This window comes from Acinonyx jubatus, chromosome A3 (genome assembly GCF_027475565.1).
Source record: "Acinonyx jubatus isolate Ajub_Pintada_27869175 chromosome A3, VMU_Ajub_asm_v1.0, whole genome shotgun sequence".
Classification (NCBI taxonomy): domain Eukaryota; kingdom Metazoa; phylum Chordata; class Mammalia; order Carnivora; family Felidae; genus Acinonyx; species Acinonyx jubatus.
Genome location: NC_069388.1, coordinates 100,995,393 through 101,007,927, shown reverse-complemented (window position 1 = coordinate 101,007,927; position 12,535 = coordinate 100,995,393). Strand labels below are relative to the sequence as shown.

The 12,535-nt window shown below is 36.8% G+C and overlaps 1 protein-coding gene and 1 pseudogene across 2 annotated transcripts in view; both read left to right on the top strand.

The window, feature by feature from the left end:
* Positions 1-12,535, top strand: part of ZC3H6 (zinc finger CCCH-type containing 6) — a 73,511-nt gene that overhangs the window by 3,817 nt on the left and 57,159 nt on the right. The window lies entirely within an intron of this gene.
* On the top strand, positions 8,390-8,552 carry LOC113592527 (uncharacterized; annotated as a pseudogene).

The window sequence follows — 12,535 nt, the reverse complement described above, 5'->3', positions numbered from 1 at the left end:
AGTTTTGATCATCATTTTTCCTCTCACTTGGTTAATATTTTTTGTTTTTCATGATTGTTTATCTTATTTGTGAAATAAGGTAGTTGAATTAGGTGATACTCATCTCTCTTCCCATTTTAGTCAATATTAATTTAAAAAATTGCAGATGCCTTATCTCACATTAGAGTTCACTTGATGTTATATACAATATTTGGTTTGTAAATTAGTATGTATACTTGAGCAAATGCCTTCCCTCACTAGGCTATTAATGTTTTATATATATATATATATGTTTACATATATATGTACATATATATTTGTTTATATGTGTATATATATGTTTATATATATGTATGTATATATGTATACACCCACACACATATATTTTTCTTTTTAAAGAGAAAGAGAGCAAGCTTGCATGCAAGTTGGGGAGGGGCAGAGAGAGGGTGAGAGAGAGTCTCAAGCAGACTCCTTGCTAAACATGGAGGGCTCAATTTGACGACCCTGGGATCATGACCTGAGCTGAAACCCAAGAGTGGCCGCTCAGATTGAGCCACCCAGGCGGCCTTATTTTATTTTTAATTGTGGTAAAATACACATGTAAAATTTACATCTTAACTATTTGTAATTGTACAGTTCAGTAGTGTTAAGGACCTACACATTGTTATACAACCAATCTTCAGAACTCTTTTCGTCTTGCAAAACTTAAATTGTATCATTAGTTTATTTTTTACTCCTGAATCTACTCATTTAACTATTGTGAAAACTGCCAAAGTGAGCTTTTCTTTAGCAAATATGAAAAACTCAAGTTCTACATCATGTTCAGGTTTGATGTTGGAAACCACTTTGACTCTTAGAAAGACATTTTTCTTTTCTTAGCCCTTCATAAACAAATCATTTCATTTACTTTTGAATTTTCATTGATTAAATTCAGAATTCAGAATTCAGAATTCAGCAGAATTCTGTGCCAAGTATATAGTGTTAAGCACTGAGGAAACAAATCTGAATACAATCTCACTGAATTTGCTCTCTAGGATCTTATAATCTAGTAAAAGAAACAGACTGGTAAATATATAATTGCAGCACCAGTCATATAATAGAGGTATAAATTGAAGGTGGTAGTAGCATAGATGGGGGATTCATGGAGACATCATGTCTGGAGGATGAGTAAAAATTTGGCCAGAGACAAATATATGAAAAGCATGAAGAAGTAAACTGGCATAGTAGGTTTAGAGATGATAAAAGTGTTAGTATGTGAAGCATGTACAACATATTTTGGGGAATGAGGAAAAGGCTTCCATGAATTAGGAATCTGACCCTGAATGATGTAAAGATCTCATCAAAGTTTTTAATTTTTTGATTTTTTTGTAGTTTATTTAAGTAATCTCTTTACCCAACGTGGGGCTCAAACTCAAGACCCCGAGATCAAGAATCACATGTTCTTCTGACTGAGCCAGTCAGGCACCCCTCTCATCAAGTTTTTTAAGCAGGAGAATGTTCAGGTGCATTTTTTGGCATGATACCTGGAGGCTAGGAGGAGGCAGACTATGGAAAGGGATATCAGTAGAAGGAAGACAAGTTAGGGAGCTTTCAATGATTTCATGAAATATTAAGCAGCTAATATTTAGTATATATTGTTTTGGACTTGGGAAAGATAGCAATAAAGAAAAAAATCCTTTACCCATTGGAGCTTACATTTGCTTTAGAGAAAAAGATGATAAACATGAAAAACAAATGTGATCAATGCTGATAGGAAGGTGGGTTATCCTATGGGTGTGGGAAGGGTATTTCCATCTTAAGTAGGGTATGTTAGGGAAACATTCAACTGAAAAAGGAACATTTGAAGAAAGCCCTAGAATGAGCAATCCAGGCCCAGTACATCTGGGAGAAAAGCATTCTAGATAAAGGGAACAGAAGGTGGAGAAAGCCTAGAACTAGGAATGAGCCTAGTGTAATTAAGGAAAAAAGGGGGCACTGTGGCTAGAGAAAAGAATGGGCAAGGGGAAGAGAAGTAAGAGATGAAGTTGGATGGGCAAGGGTGACTGTGTAGGGACTTGGAAGGCCATATTAGGGAACTTGGATTTCACTCTGAGTGGTATGGGAGCCACTGGAGGATTTGAACAGAGGAGGTGCAAGGTGATGCTATAGTAAAAGAATGGTAAAAAGGAAGTTGCTTGACGTAATATAAGTGACAAGTGATGATGGTTTAGGCCAAGGAGGTGAAAATGGTTGGATTTTGGATGTGGTTTGAAGATAGAACCAATAGGATTTGCTGATGGGTGTGGAGCATGAAAAAAGGGAATGAATCAAAGCCACTGTAAAAATCTAGAAATTGGGTAACGAGGACCTAATCAAAAGCATTGACAGTAAGAAGGCAGACAAAAGTCAAAATTCATGGGATATTTCTTAGCATTGATAGAACTGGAGGTAAAGATCTGAGAGTTTTTAACAAAGATGTTAGTCTAGATGCTGAGATCACCCAGCTATGTGTAGTAGACCATGAAGAAGACAGGTTTTCTGGAAGCCAAGGGAGGAGAACGTTTCAAGGAAGGGGTGATCACAGAGCAGATAAAGGAAAGGGTTGAAAACTGGTCACAGGATATACTAAATTAGGACTTTTATTTTTATTTTTTTTTAATTTTTTTTAACGTTTATTTATTTTTGAGACAGAGGGAGACAGAGCATGAATGGGGGAGGGTCAGAGAGAGGGAGACACAGAATCTGAAACAGGCTCCAGGCTCTGAGCTGTCAGCACAGAGTCCATTGCGGGGCTCAAACTCACGGACCGTGAGATCATGACCTGAGCCGAAGTCGGCTGCCTAACCGACTGAGCCACCCAGGCGCCCCAAATTAGGACTTTTAAAAACATGAATGAAACAGTACTGCAGGGCTTGCAACAGCTGGCCTTCAGACCAAATATCTTGTTTGCCTGACAGGATGTTTAACAATACTTATGCTTGAATGCCACTAGACTTGTGGTCTTCATCCTTCACAATCTTTTCACTGATCCTTTCTTTGCATATTCAGCACCTAAGGTCTGCTTATGAAGTGACTTGCTGACCACTTATGCATTTGAGTTTGTGACCTTTTGTTATGCGATGAAGTCAAGTGTTCACCTGGACAGACAAGTGATCTGACTTCCAAAAAAATCTCAGAGAGATGGGTGACCTTGAATTCACCAAGTCAAGCCTCCGGCCAGTCTAGGGCTGTCAGAATATATTTTGTGCATCGATGCCCCCAGTGGTCTTGCTTTAATCTCTCAGATTCAGAAACTGATCAGTCTCAGGGCTGATCAGACTTGGGGATGTTAATTCATGCTAAAAAATAATAACAGTGGTTAACATTTTTAAAACTTTTCTTTTTTTAAGTTTATTTCTTTTTGAGAGAGAGCAAAAGCAGGGGAGGGACACAGAGAGAGGATGACACAGAATCTGAAGCAGGCTTCAGGCTCTGAGCTGTTAGCACAGAACCTGATGCGGGACTCCAGCTTACGAACCACGAGATCATCACTTGAGCCAAAGTTGGACACTTAACCAACTGAGCCAGTCATGCGCCCCAACAGTGGCTAACATTGTTATGGTGCTTACTATATGCCAGGTTCTGTTTTAAGTGCTTTCCATGAATTACTTCATTTAATCTTCACAATAACCGTGTATAACAGCCCTCGTTTTACAAATGAAGAGAGATTGATGAATTTCCCAAGGTCACAGAGTAAATCAGTGGGAACTCAAGTAATCTGATTGTAGAGCTTACACTTTTATTTGAGGATAGACATCTCTATCACAAGAAAATGTGTATGTGTATATCAGAATACCAATTCAGTCATGTAAAATGAGGATAAGATGTTTTCACCAGGGAGGGTATTCTCTCCATATAGGCTACTATATGGAAAACCAAATTATCAAAAGTTGCTTAATGAACAGGAGTATGGGATTAGAATGAAGGAGTTGATTGTAAATGACTGCAATTTTAAATGGCATCAGGCTCTAATAAAGTTCATAATATATCTGCCAAGCAGTTACTTGCATCTGTCAGCTTTACAGGATATCCTCTTTCCTGAGCAGTGCTTACATGGGCACTGGCCACATTTGTCTCTTCACCTTTCCTTTTTCAACATTTCTATTGTTAAACAGCCCTCCTTTCTGATAGGTACGTTTCTTCTCGTTGTATGTTAATGTCTTAAATTTAGTCATCTTTTACTTGGTCCTGTGTGTCTGACTTCTTCATCTCTGTTTTGGTTCATCTTCTTTTCATTTTATGGTTGAACTTTCTGAGGTCATTCCTATTTCTTGTATCTTTTTTGAAGTGTTTGGTTCCTGGGAGATACTACTTGACTGCTGATGCCATGTACCAACCCAGATAGTAGTTACTGGATGACCTTAGCAAAAGCAGTTTTAGCAGATTATTACTACTCTTGGCAAAGAGCAACGTTTCTCTATTGTAAAATGATTTTGTATTTGTTTTCTTTTGCTTTACTTTTTTAATGTGAGTTCATGGCTTAACATTACTAATTTGAATGAACTTTTTAAAAAGTAATTACTTTTGAGACAGAGAGCAAGTGAGTGTGAGCTGGAGAGTGGCAGAGAGGGAGGGAGAGAGAGAGAGAGAGATGGGGATCCAGGCAGGCTCTGCCTGTCAGCACAGAGCCTGACACGGGGTTTGAACTCACGAATTGTGAGATCATGACCTGAGCTGAAGTCCCAACACTCAACCAGCTGAGCCACCCAGGAGCCCCCAAATGAACTTTTTTATTACTTCAACTTTCATAAATCATACCCACATTTTTGAATGGCAAGTAACCAAAGCAAGTCCCAAGAAGTGTTTAAAGGGAATCCTAAGTTAATTATCATTAAAAGGATAAAACCATGTAAAAATCAACAACAATCTATTTATAAAAGTGATAGAAAAGGGGCACCTTCGTGGCTCAGTTGACTGAGCATCCGACTTTGGCTCAGGTCATTATCTCGCATTGCAGTCCGTGGGTTCGAGCCCTGCATCAGTTTCTGTGCTGATGGTTCAAAGCCTGGAGCTTGCTTTGGATTGTGTGTCTCCCTCTTTCTCTGCCCCTACCCCATTCACACTCTGTGTGTCTGTCTCTCTCTCTCAAAAATGAATAAACATTAAAAAAAAATGGTAGAAAAAAAGACCTAGATTTAGAACTCATGATACTTAATATTTTACATATATTGCTATTTCTAATCCACATGCTTTAATTCATTTGATCCACAAGGAAAGAACAGATATTATTATCTTCATTTTGTAGTTTAGGAAACAGGTTAAGAGGGTAAATAACTTGTCCAAGGTGATGAAGCAGCTGAGCGAGAACCAGTCTATGTCTTGCTGCATTCGGTTTCGAGCTCTCTGCCTTGCTGCCATTGCCTCTTAATGGTGGTAAATCTTACTGCATTTACTGATGCTGGATTGGGATATTGGATCCTTAAAAGGGCTTGGGTTTTGTTTTTTTCTTCTTTTAGATATTACTTGATCATGGCAATTTGAGCCTACTTTACTATAAATTCATTTTCTATGACAAAAAGTTTTTCTAAATCCTAAAACATTAAGAATGGAATGTATAAAGAATGTTAATTTTCTCACATATTTTTTGAAGAGTATGAAATCAGTTCAATCTTAGTAACTGTGCACATTTTTAGCTGTAGTAAACAAGAATGCTTCTATTGTATATGCATTTTAACCTTTTAAGACAATTTATTGAAAATGCATTGAGGGGTGCCAGGGTGGTTCAGTTGGTTAAGCATATGACTCTTGATCTATGCTCAGGCCATGATCTCACCACAGTTCATGAGATAGAGCCCCAAGTCGGGCTCTGTACTGACAGCTGGGAGCCCACTTTGGGATTCTCTGTCTTCCCCTCTCTCTCTGCCCCTCCCCCACTCACATGCACACTCTGTCTCTCTCTCTCAAAATAAATAAAACTTAAAAGAAAAAAAGAAAATGCATAGAGATCAGAAGAGCCAATACCTCTTTTGCTTGAATTTTCTTTGATGACTGACAGTTGACAATAAAATGTTAGATCACTGGTTCTTGTGTCTGGGCTTTGAATTTTTCATGAAGTCTGTTCTTTGGCCCATAAAGGAGCTTGTGGGTTGGTTTATTTTCTATATCCTTGGGATACATAGGAGCCTATTTAAAAAATATGTTTTATGTAAGCAAATGAAAATAGAAGTGAATAATGCATTTATGTAAGAAATACCTACATAGTTTGGCTGTATATATATATTGTAGCAAACATATATATATTTTTGGAATACCAGATATCCAAGTATGAAAACCAATGTTTGACCAAAGCTCAGACTAAAGTTAATATCCCCACCATAGATTAAATTTCTGGAATATGTAAATAATTCTGAAATATTATCCCTCAAATTATTATTAGAAATTTTAGTGGTCTAGTTGTTGTTTTTTCTCCCTTAAGTTTAGTTATTTACTTTGAGAGCGCAAGTGAGCTGGGGAGGGCAGAGAGAGAGAATCCCAATCAGGCTTCACACTGCCAGCCCTCAGCCTGACTTGAACTCATGAACTGTGGTGAGATCCTGACATGAGCCCAGATCAAGAGTCTGATGATTAACCAACTCAGCCACCCAGGGACTTCTGTTATACTCTTCTTAAAATCAATAGCTAACTTACCCTATCAATAATATTACTCAGGTTTTCTACTTGGCTATTAGAAAATTGTTAGTTTCTTTTGTACATAAAATGGTTTTCATAATCATTAATTACACATTTTTCTCTTACATTAATGTACATTTGTACTTCATCTCATTGATAAAATTTCAATATATAACACACACAAGAAGATTCTTGTTTTAAGTTCTACCTGTAATACCTTCTAAACCTGGAAAATGAAAATTCAGATACAATAGTAAATCCAGATGACATGGCCTTTTGCATATATATGACCTTGTTGCACTGATTAGATATAATAGTAACTAACTTAAGGATCATGTAATTTCCAGTCATGTCATATCCAGGGATCCAGAAATGGCTTGAAGCAGGCCAAGGCAGAATGGAGGAAACATGTTTTAGCTGGATACCTAGGCCAAAGACTAATTTTGGCATATCTTAAAAAAAAAAATCTACTCCTACCACCCTCCCCAAAACCTGGAGCCTCATATAGGTAATCTCATATCAGTTAATTTGGCATATTTAAGATTTACAGACCGAGTAGGTTTTTTTGGATATTACTGGGTTGTAGGCAGTTTTACCCAGTTCACTATAGATTCATGCAACAAGATGTTTTCAACTTTTGTTCTGATGATATGACACCTAGATTATTTTCTAGCTTTCAAATTCTAAGAGTGTTTTATTTGCTGAGATTTGTTTCTGTTGAGTTTCCAGCTTCTCCAGTCTATATTGGAGAGCCTAAGTCAGAAGGATAAATTGAAAGGGAATGAGACTAAATTAATTTTAGCTTAGTGAGATACCTGAGATAGTAAATGAAATTTTAAAAAGAATAATTTTGGGGGCGCTTGGATGGCTCAGTTGGTTGAGCGTCTGACTTTGGCTCAGGTCATGATATCACGACCTGTGAGTTCGAGCCCCACATGGGGCTCTGTGCTGACAGCTCAGAGCCTGGATCCTGCTTCGGATTCTGTGTCCCTCTCTCTGCCCCTTTCTTGCTCATGCTCTCTCTCAAGAATAAATAAAACATTAAAAAAAAAAGAATAATTTTTAAAATGTAGTCTCAAAAAAACTTGTGACAAGTTAACACAGTTTTGTTTTATTCCCCTAATAGTTTGTCTCGCTTATGGCATAAAGTATGTTTGAGGAGTAATGTGGTTATCCTTCATGGTGTCAAACATACAAGCTCAAGGATATTTTTTAAAATTCTTCATTTCATAGATTAATATACAATAATACCTCTTTTATCTGGCATTGGATAGAGGCAGGGAATTTAGCATCAACAGATATTTGATTATCAGAAACTAATTTTATTAAAAATATTTTCAAAGGAACTCTTATATGGCATGCCTTCTTGTCATACTGACTAGACAGTTACTGATTTATCCTTTTCTTAGTTACTTTGGATCATCATGAACATCTAATGTCACCATAATCACTATGAACCTTAGGTATTATACTCCATTTTGTATTTCCTTGTTGTGTTTAGGAGACTTTGGAAATATGGGAGGCTTTTATACAGACTGTACCCAAGTGTTGCTTAATGATAGGATGAAGGAGAAATACCCTAAGGAACAGACTTCATATTTGGTCTACCACAGCTTCTTTCTGCTTTTACTTGTTTGAGATAATTTTTCATTGTTATTTTCTGAAGAAAAATAAAGGAAATTTCCCCCTTGGAATCCATGCTTCTTGGGTTTATATCCTTTCCCAATTTCTATGAAAGTGCCTGTCATCTACAATACCCATTCTATTAAAAGGCATATATTTCATCGCTTCTCGGCCTTTTGGCTAAGATCAAGTGTAGTATCTGTTCTTATCAGTTTAAAAGGCATATATTTCAGGTAAATAAAAAGAGGAAAGGAAACTTCAGTTGAGGGCTACTCATCTCAATCCTTAAACAACTCTGTGATGGTAAATTAATTGATCCTATTTGCAGATGAGGAAACTGAATATTAGGGGGTAAAATAATTTGTTCAAGTTAGTATATAGGTTGTATATGACTGGGAGGCAGAACTTGAACCCATATCTTGCTGGCTCTAAAGCTTTTGTTCTTCTACCTTACTATAGTACCTTTTTAAGTAACCAGTTTTCACGTGTCACAAGTTTGGTTATTCTTGTTTAGCACTCCTGCTTTAATTTCCAGGTTCAGGTGATCTCTCTTTGCCAGAATCCTGGGTCCTCATTAAATAAGGTGGTTTTGTTTGTTTGTTTGATTGATTGATTGATTGATTGATTTGTGTGTGGGTCCTCTTTAATGTTAGGTGAAAATTGCTATTCTGGCAGCCAACCATCTCATTAGTATTCTACTCTATTTTCTGGATGTTGGTGCTTAGCCCCTTTTCGTTTTCATTGAACAGCAAACCCTAGTGATAACAGCAATTTCCATTACTTCCCAGCATTCCTTTCTTTTCTTTCCATCTTCTGACTTTGACATGGAGGCTTTCACCTTAAGTAAGCTATTGCCTAAACTACACCATTTTTCTTTTCCAAGTCCCATAAGTGATCTTTAATCAAATTTAACAGTACTTTTCATCAGAAACCCTGGAGACTGGAAAGCAGTGAGATAATACATGTTTTTTTAAATTCTTACTGAAGTACAGTTGACAATAAAATATAATATTAGTTTCTGGTGTACAACATAGGGATTTAACAATTCTGTACATTACTCTGTGCTCCTCACAATAAGTGTCACCATCTGTCACCATAGAATGTTATTATACAACATTATTGACTATATTCCCTAGCTGTACTTTTCATCTCCGTAACTTATTTATTTTTTTAATTTTGTTAACATTTTAATTTATTTTTGAGAGAGAGAGAGAGAGCATGAGCGGGAGAGGGGCAGAGAGAGAGGGAGACACAGAATCAGAAGTAGGCTCCCGGCTCTGAGGTGTCAGCACAGAGCCCTATGTGGGGCTCAAACTCACAAACCATGAGATCGTGACCTGAGCCGAAGTTGGACGCTTAACTGACTGAGCCACCCAGGCGCCCCCGTGACTTATTTATTTTATAACTGGAAGTTTATACCTTTTAGTCCCCTTCATCTATTTTGCTCATTCCCCTACCCCCCTCTACTCTAGCACCCACCAGTTCTCTGTATTTATGAATCTGTTTCTGTTTTTTGGTTGCTTGTATGTTTGTTTAATTTTTTAGATTCCACATGTAAGTGAAATCCTATGGTATTTGTCTTTGACTTATTTCATTTAGCATAATATTCTCTATGTCTGTCTGTACCTGTTGTCCCAAATGTCAAGATCTCATTCTCTTTTTATGGCTAATATTCCGTGTCTTCTTTATCCATTCATCTACTGATGGACACTTAGGTTGCTTCCATATTTTGTGAATTTAAATAATGCCGCAATAAACATAGGGGTGCTTATATATTTTCAAGTTAGTGTTTTTATTTTCTTTGAATAAATACCCAGTAGTGGAATTACGGGACCATCCTCCATACTGTTTTCCACAGTGGATGCACCAATTTACATTCCAGCTAAACTACACCGGTACTTTATCAGCTTGTCTGGGACCCTGAAATGAACAGGGAACCCCACTTTCCAGCTCTGCATGATTTGATTCTTTTTACTTCTTTTTAAAATATATATATAATACAAAATTTGGACTAATTTTCTTTAAGCCCCTGAGAAAAATACTGTTTAATAAAAAGAAAACCCTATAGCACCTTATAACTCCAAGTCCCATATTATCAGTTGAACTGATCTAGCCTGGTGGCTGCCATTTCCTTAACAAACATTAAAATAATTTCTGTGGAACTGAAGTAGTTATATTTACTTTTGCATGTCAGAAATGCAACTTTTAGACCTTAACAGTTTCTCTGTATCGTCTCTTAAAATACCACTTAAACGCATGTTGAAGTTTCTTTTCCTCAACATTTTATTGTGAAAAGTTTCAAACATGCAAAGATGTTGAAGTTTGTAGTAAACACCCTCATAGCCTACCTACTAGTTGGTGAGCTTCTTAAATAATCTTCTTTACATTAGCTGATATTAAATGGTTTGGCTATTTACAGTTTCCTCCTGTGACCAAATGTGTTAAGAACTATGGGTCTGGCAATCAGACTGTCTTGAATTTGGGCTCTAGCTCTGTCATTTACTAGCAGAATCAGTTAAGGTCTTTGTCCCTTCTCTTCACCTGTTTATTGGGGATAATATATTTCAGAGTTAACATGAAAATGAAGCAAATGGATCAAAAATGTCTGCAGCATAGTAATTATTCAGTAATTGTTAACTATCATACTAGTTTTTTTTTTTTTTTTTTTTTTTTTTTTTTACTAACCTGATTCAAGATGTTATTTTACTTCAGAATTACTTGGTCATACACACATTTGCTGGAATTGAAGATAGTCTTAAGTAGTGAAAGAATTAGATAATAAAAAGGGTAGACTAAAAATTGCTGGAAAAAATTTTTTTTAATGTTTATTTATTTTGAGAGAGAATGTGTGGGTAAATGTGAACAGGGGAGGGGAGGAGCAGAGAGGGAAAGAGAGAGAATCCCAAGCAGGCTCCACGCTCAGCACGGAGCCCTATGCAGGGCTCAATCCCAGGACCATGAGATCCCAACCTAAGCTGGCATCAAGAGTTGGATGCTTAAGTGACTGAGCCACCTAGACGCCCCCTGAAAACTATTTTTAAATTATTTGTTAAAGTCACATATCCATAATCCTCTGATGGCCCCCAGTTTTTTAAAGGTTCTGTTCCAGCAGTATTTTGGACTTTAAGGGAAAAATAACAAAGTTAACTTACCCTTTTTCTTAGAAGAGGAAAAGCTAAAATGGAATCATTTGCATTTTCTGTTTATTAATATCTAGATTTGAGAGATTAATTGCAGGACTACTGAGACAAGCTGCCACTACAGTGAATGGTGAATGTTAATGCTCTCTTTAAAAGATAGCCATTAGTTTTATTTATGTTCTCTATTGTTTTTGTTCTGTATTTTTTGATTTCTGTCCTTATATTTATTATTTTCATTCTTCTTTTGGGTTTGCCCATTTCTGAATTCTTGAGTTGAATGTATAGTTCATTTGTTTTTAACCTTTTCATTTCCTGAAAACTGTTATTTTTTTTTTTTAACGTTTATTTATTACTGAGAGAGAGAAAGAGAGACAGAGCATGAGCAGGGGAGGGGCAGAGAGGGGGGTAGACACAGAATCTGAAGCAGGCTCCAGGCTCCGAGCTGTCAGCTGTCAGCACAGAGCCCGATGCGGGGGCTCAAACTCAAACTGTGAGATCATGACCTGAGCCGAAGTTGGTCACTCAACCAACTGAGCCACCCAGGTGCCCCCTGAAAAATGTGTTTAAATAAAAGCATAGATCTTCTAAGGACTCCTTTTCTTCTTTCAGGTCTTTTAATTAACAACTTAATGGTATACTCTGCACCAAATTTATACTGGGAGGTTTATCAGGAAGTTACATTGCTTGAATTCAAGTTTCATTAATATGTTACTGATAAATTCATTACCTGAGTCAGATCATTATAATGCCTGCTTTGAAAATTTTGAGGCTGAAATGATGGGGATTATGTCTTGCTGTGATATAGAAGATTAACACATTATTCATTCACATCCTTACTACTTTTAAGGAAAATCTTGACCCCATTCAAAGGAATGACCTCAGGAATAATGAGGTGACATTTAAATATACAAATTATGGGAATGTTTGTAATATTAATGGAGGATTGCCTGAAGGATAATAGTTTATTAATTTCTCAGTATTACTAATTTTCAGCTCATTTTTTCTGCCTCAGAACTGTTAGAGAATAAACATCCCCATCTGTGGTAAAATGTATGTATTTGGGTGGAGAGTGTCAAGTTATCAGATTCTCCAGATATATTCCATTCTTCTTTTGGAATCTTGCTTGATTTTTGCAGTGGCATCCTGTTTTCCTGCAACTGTTTTAT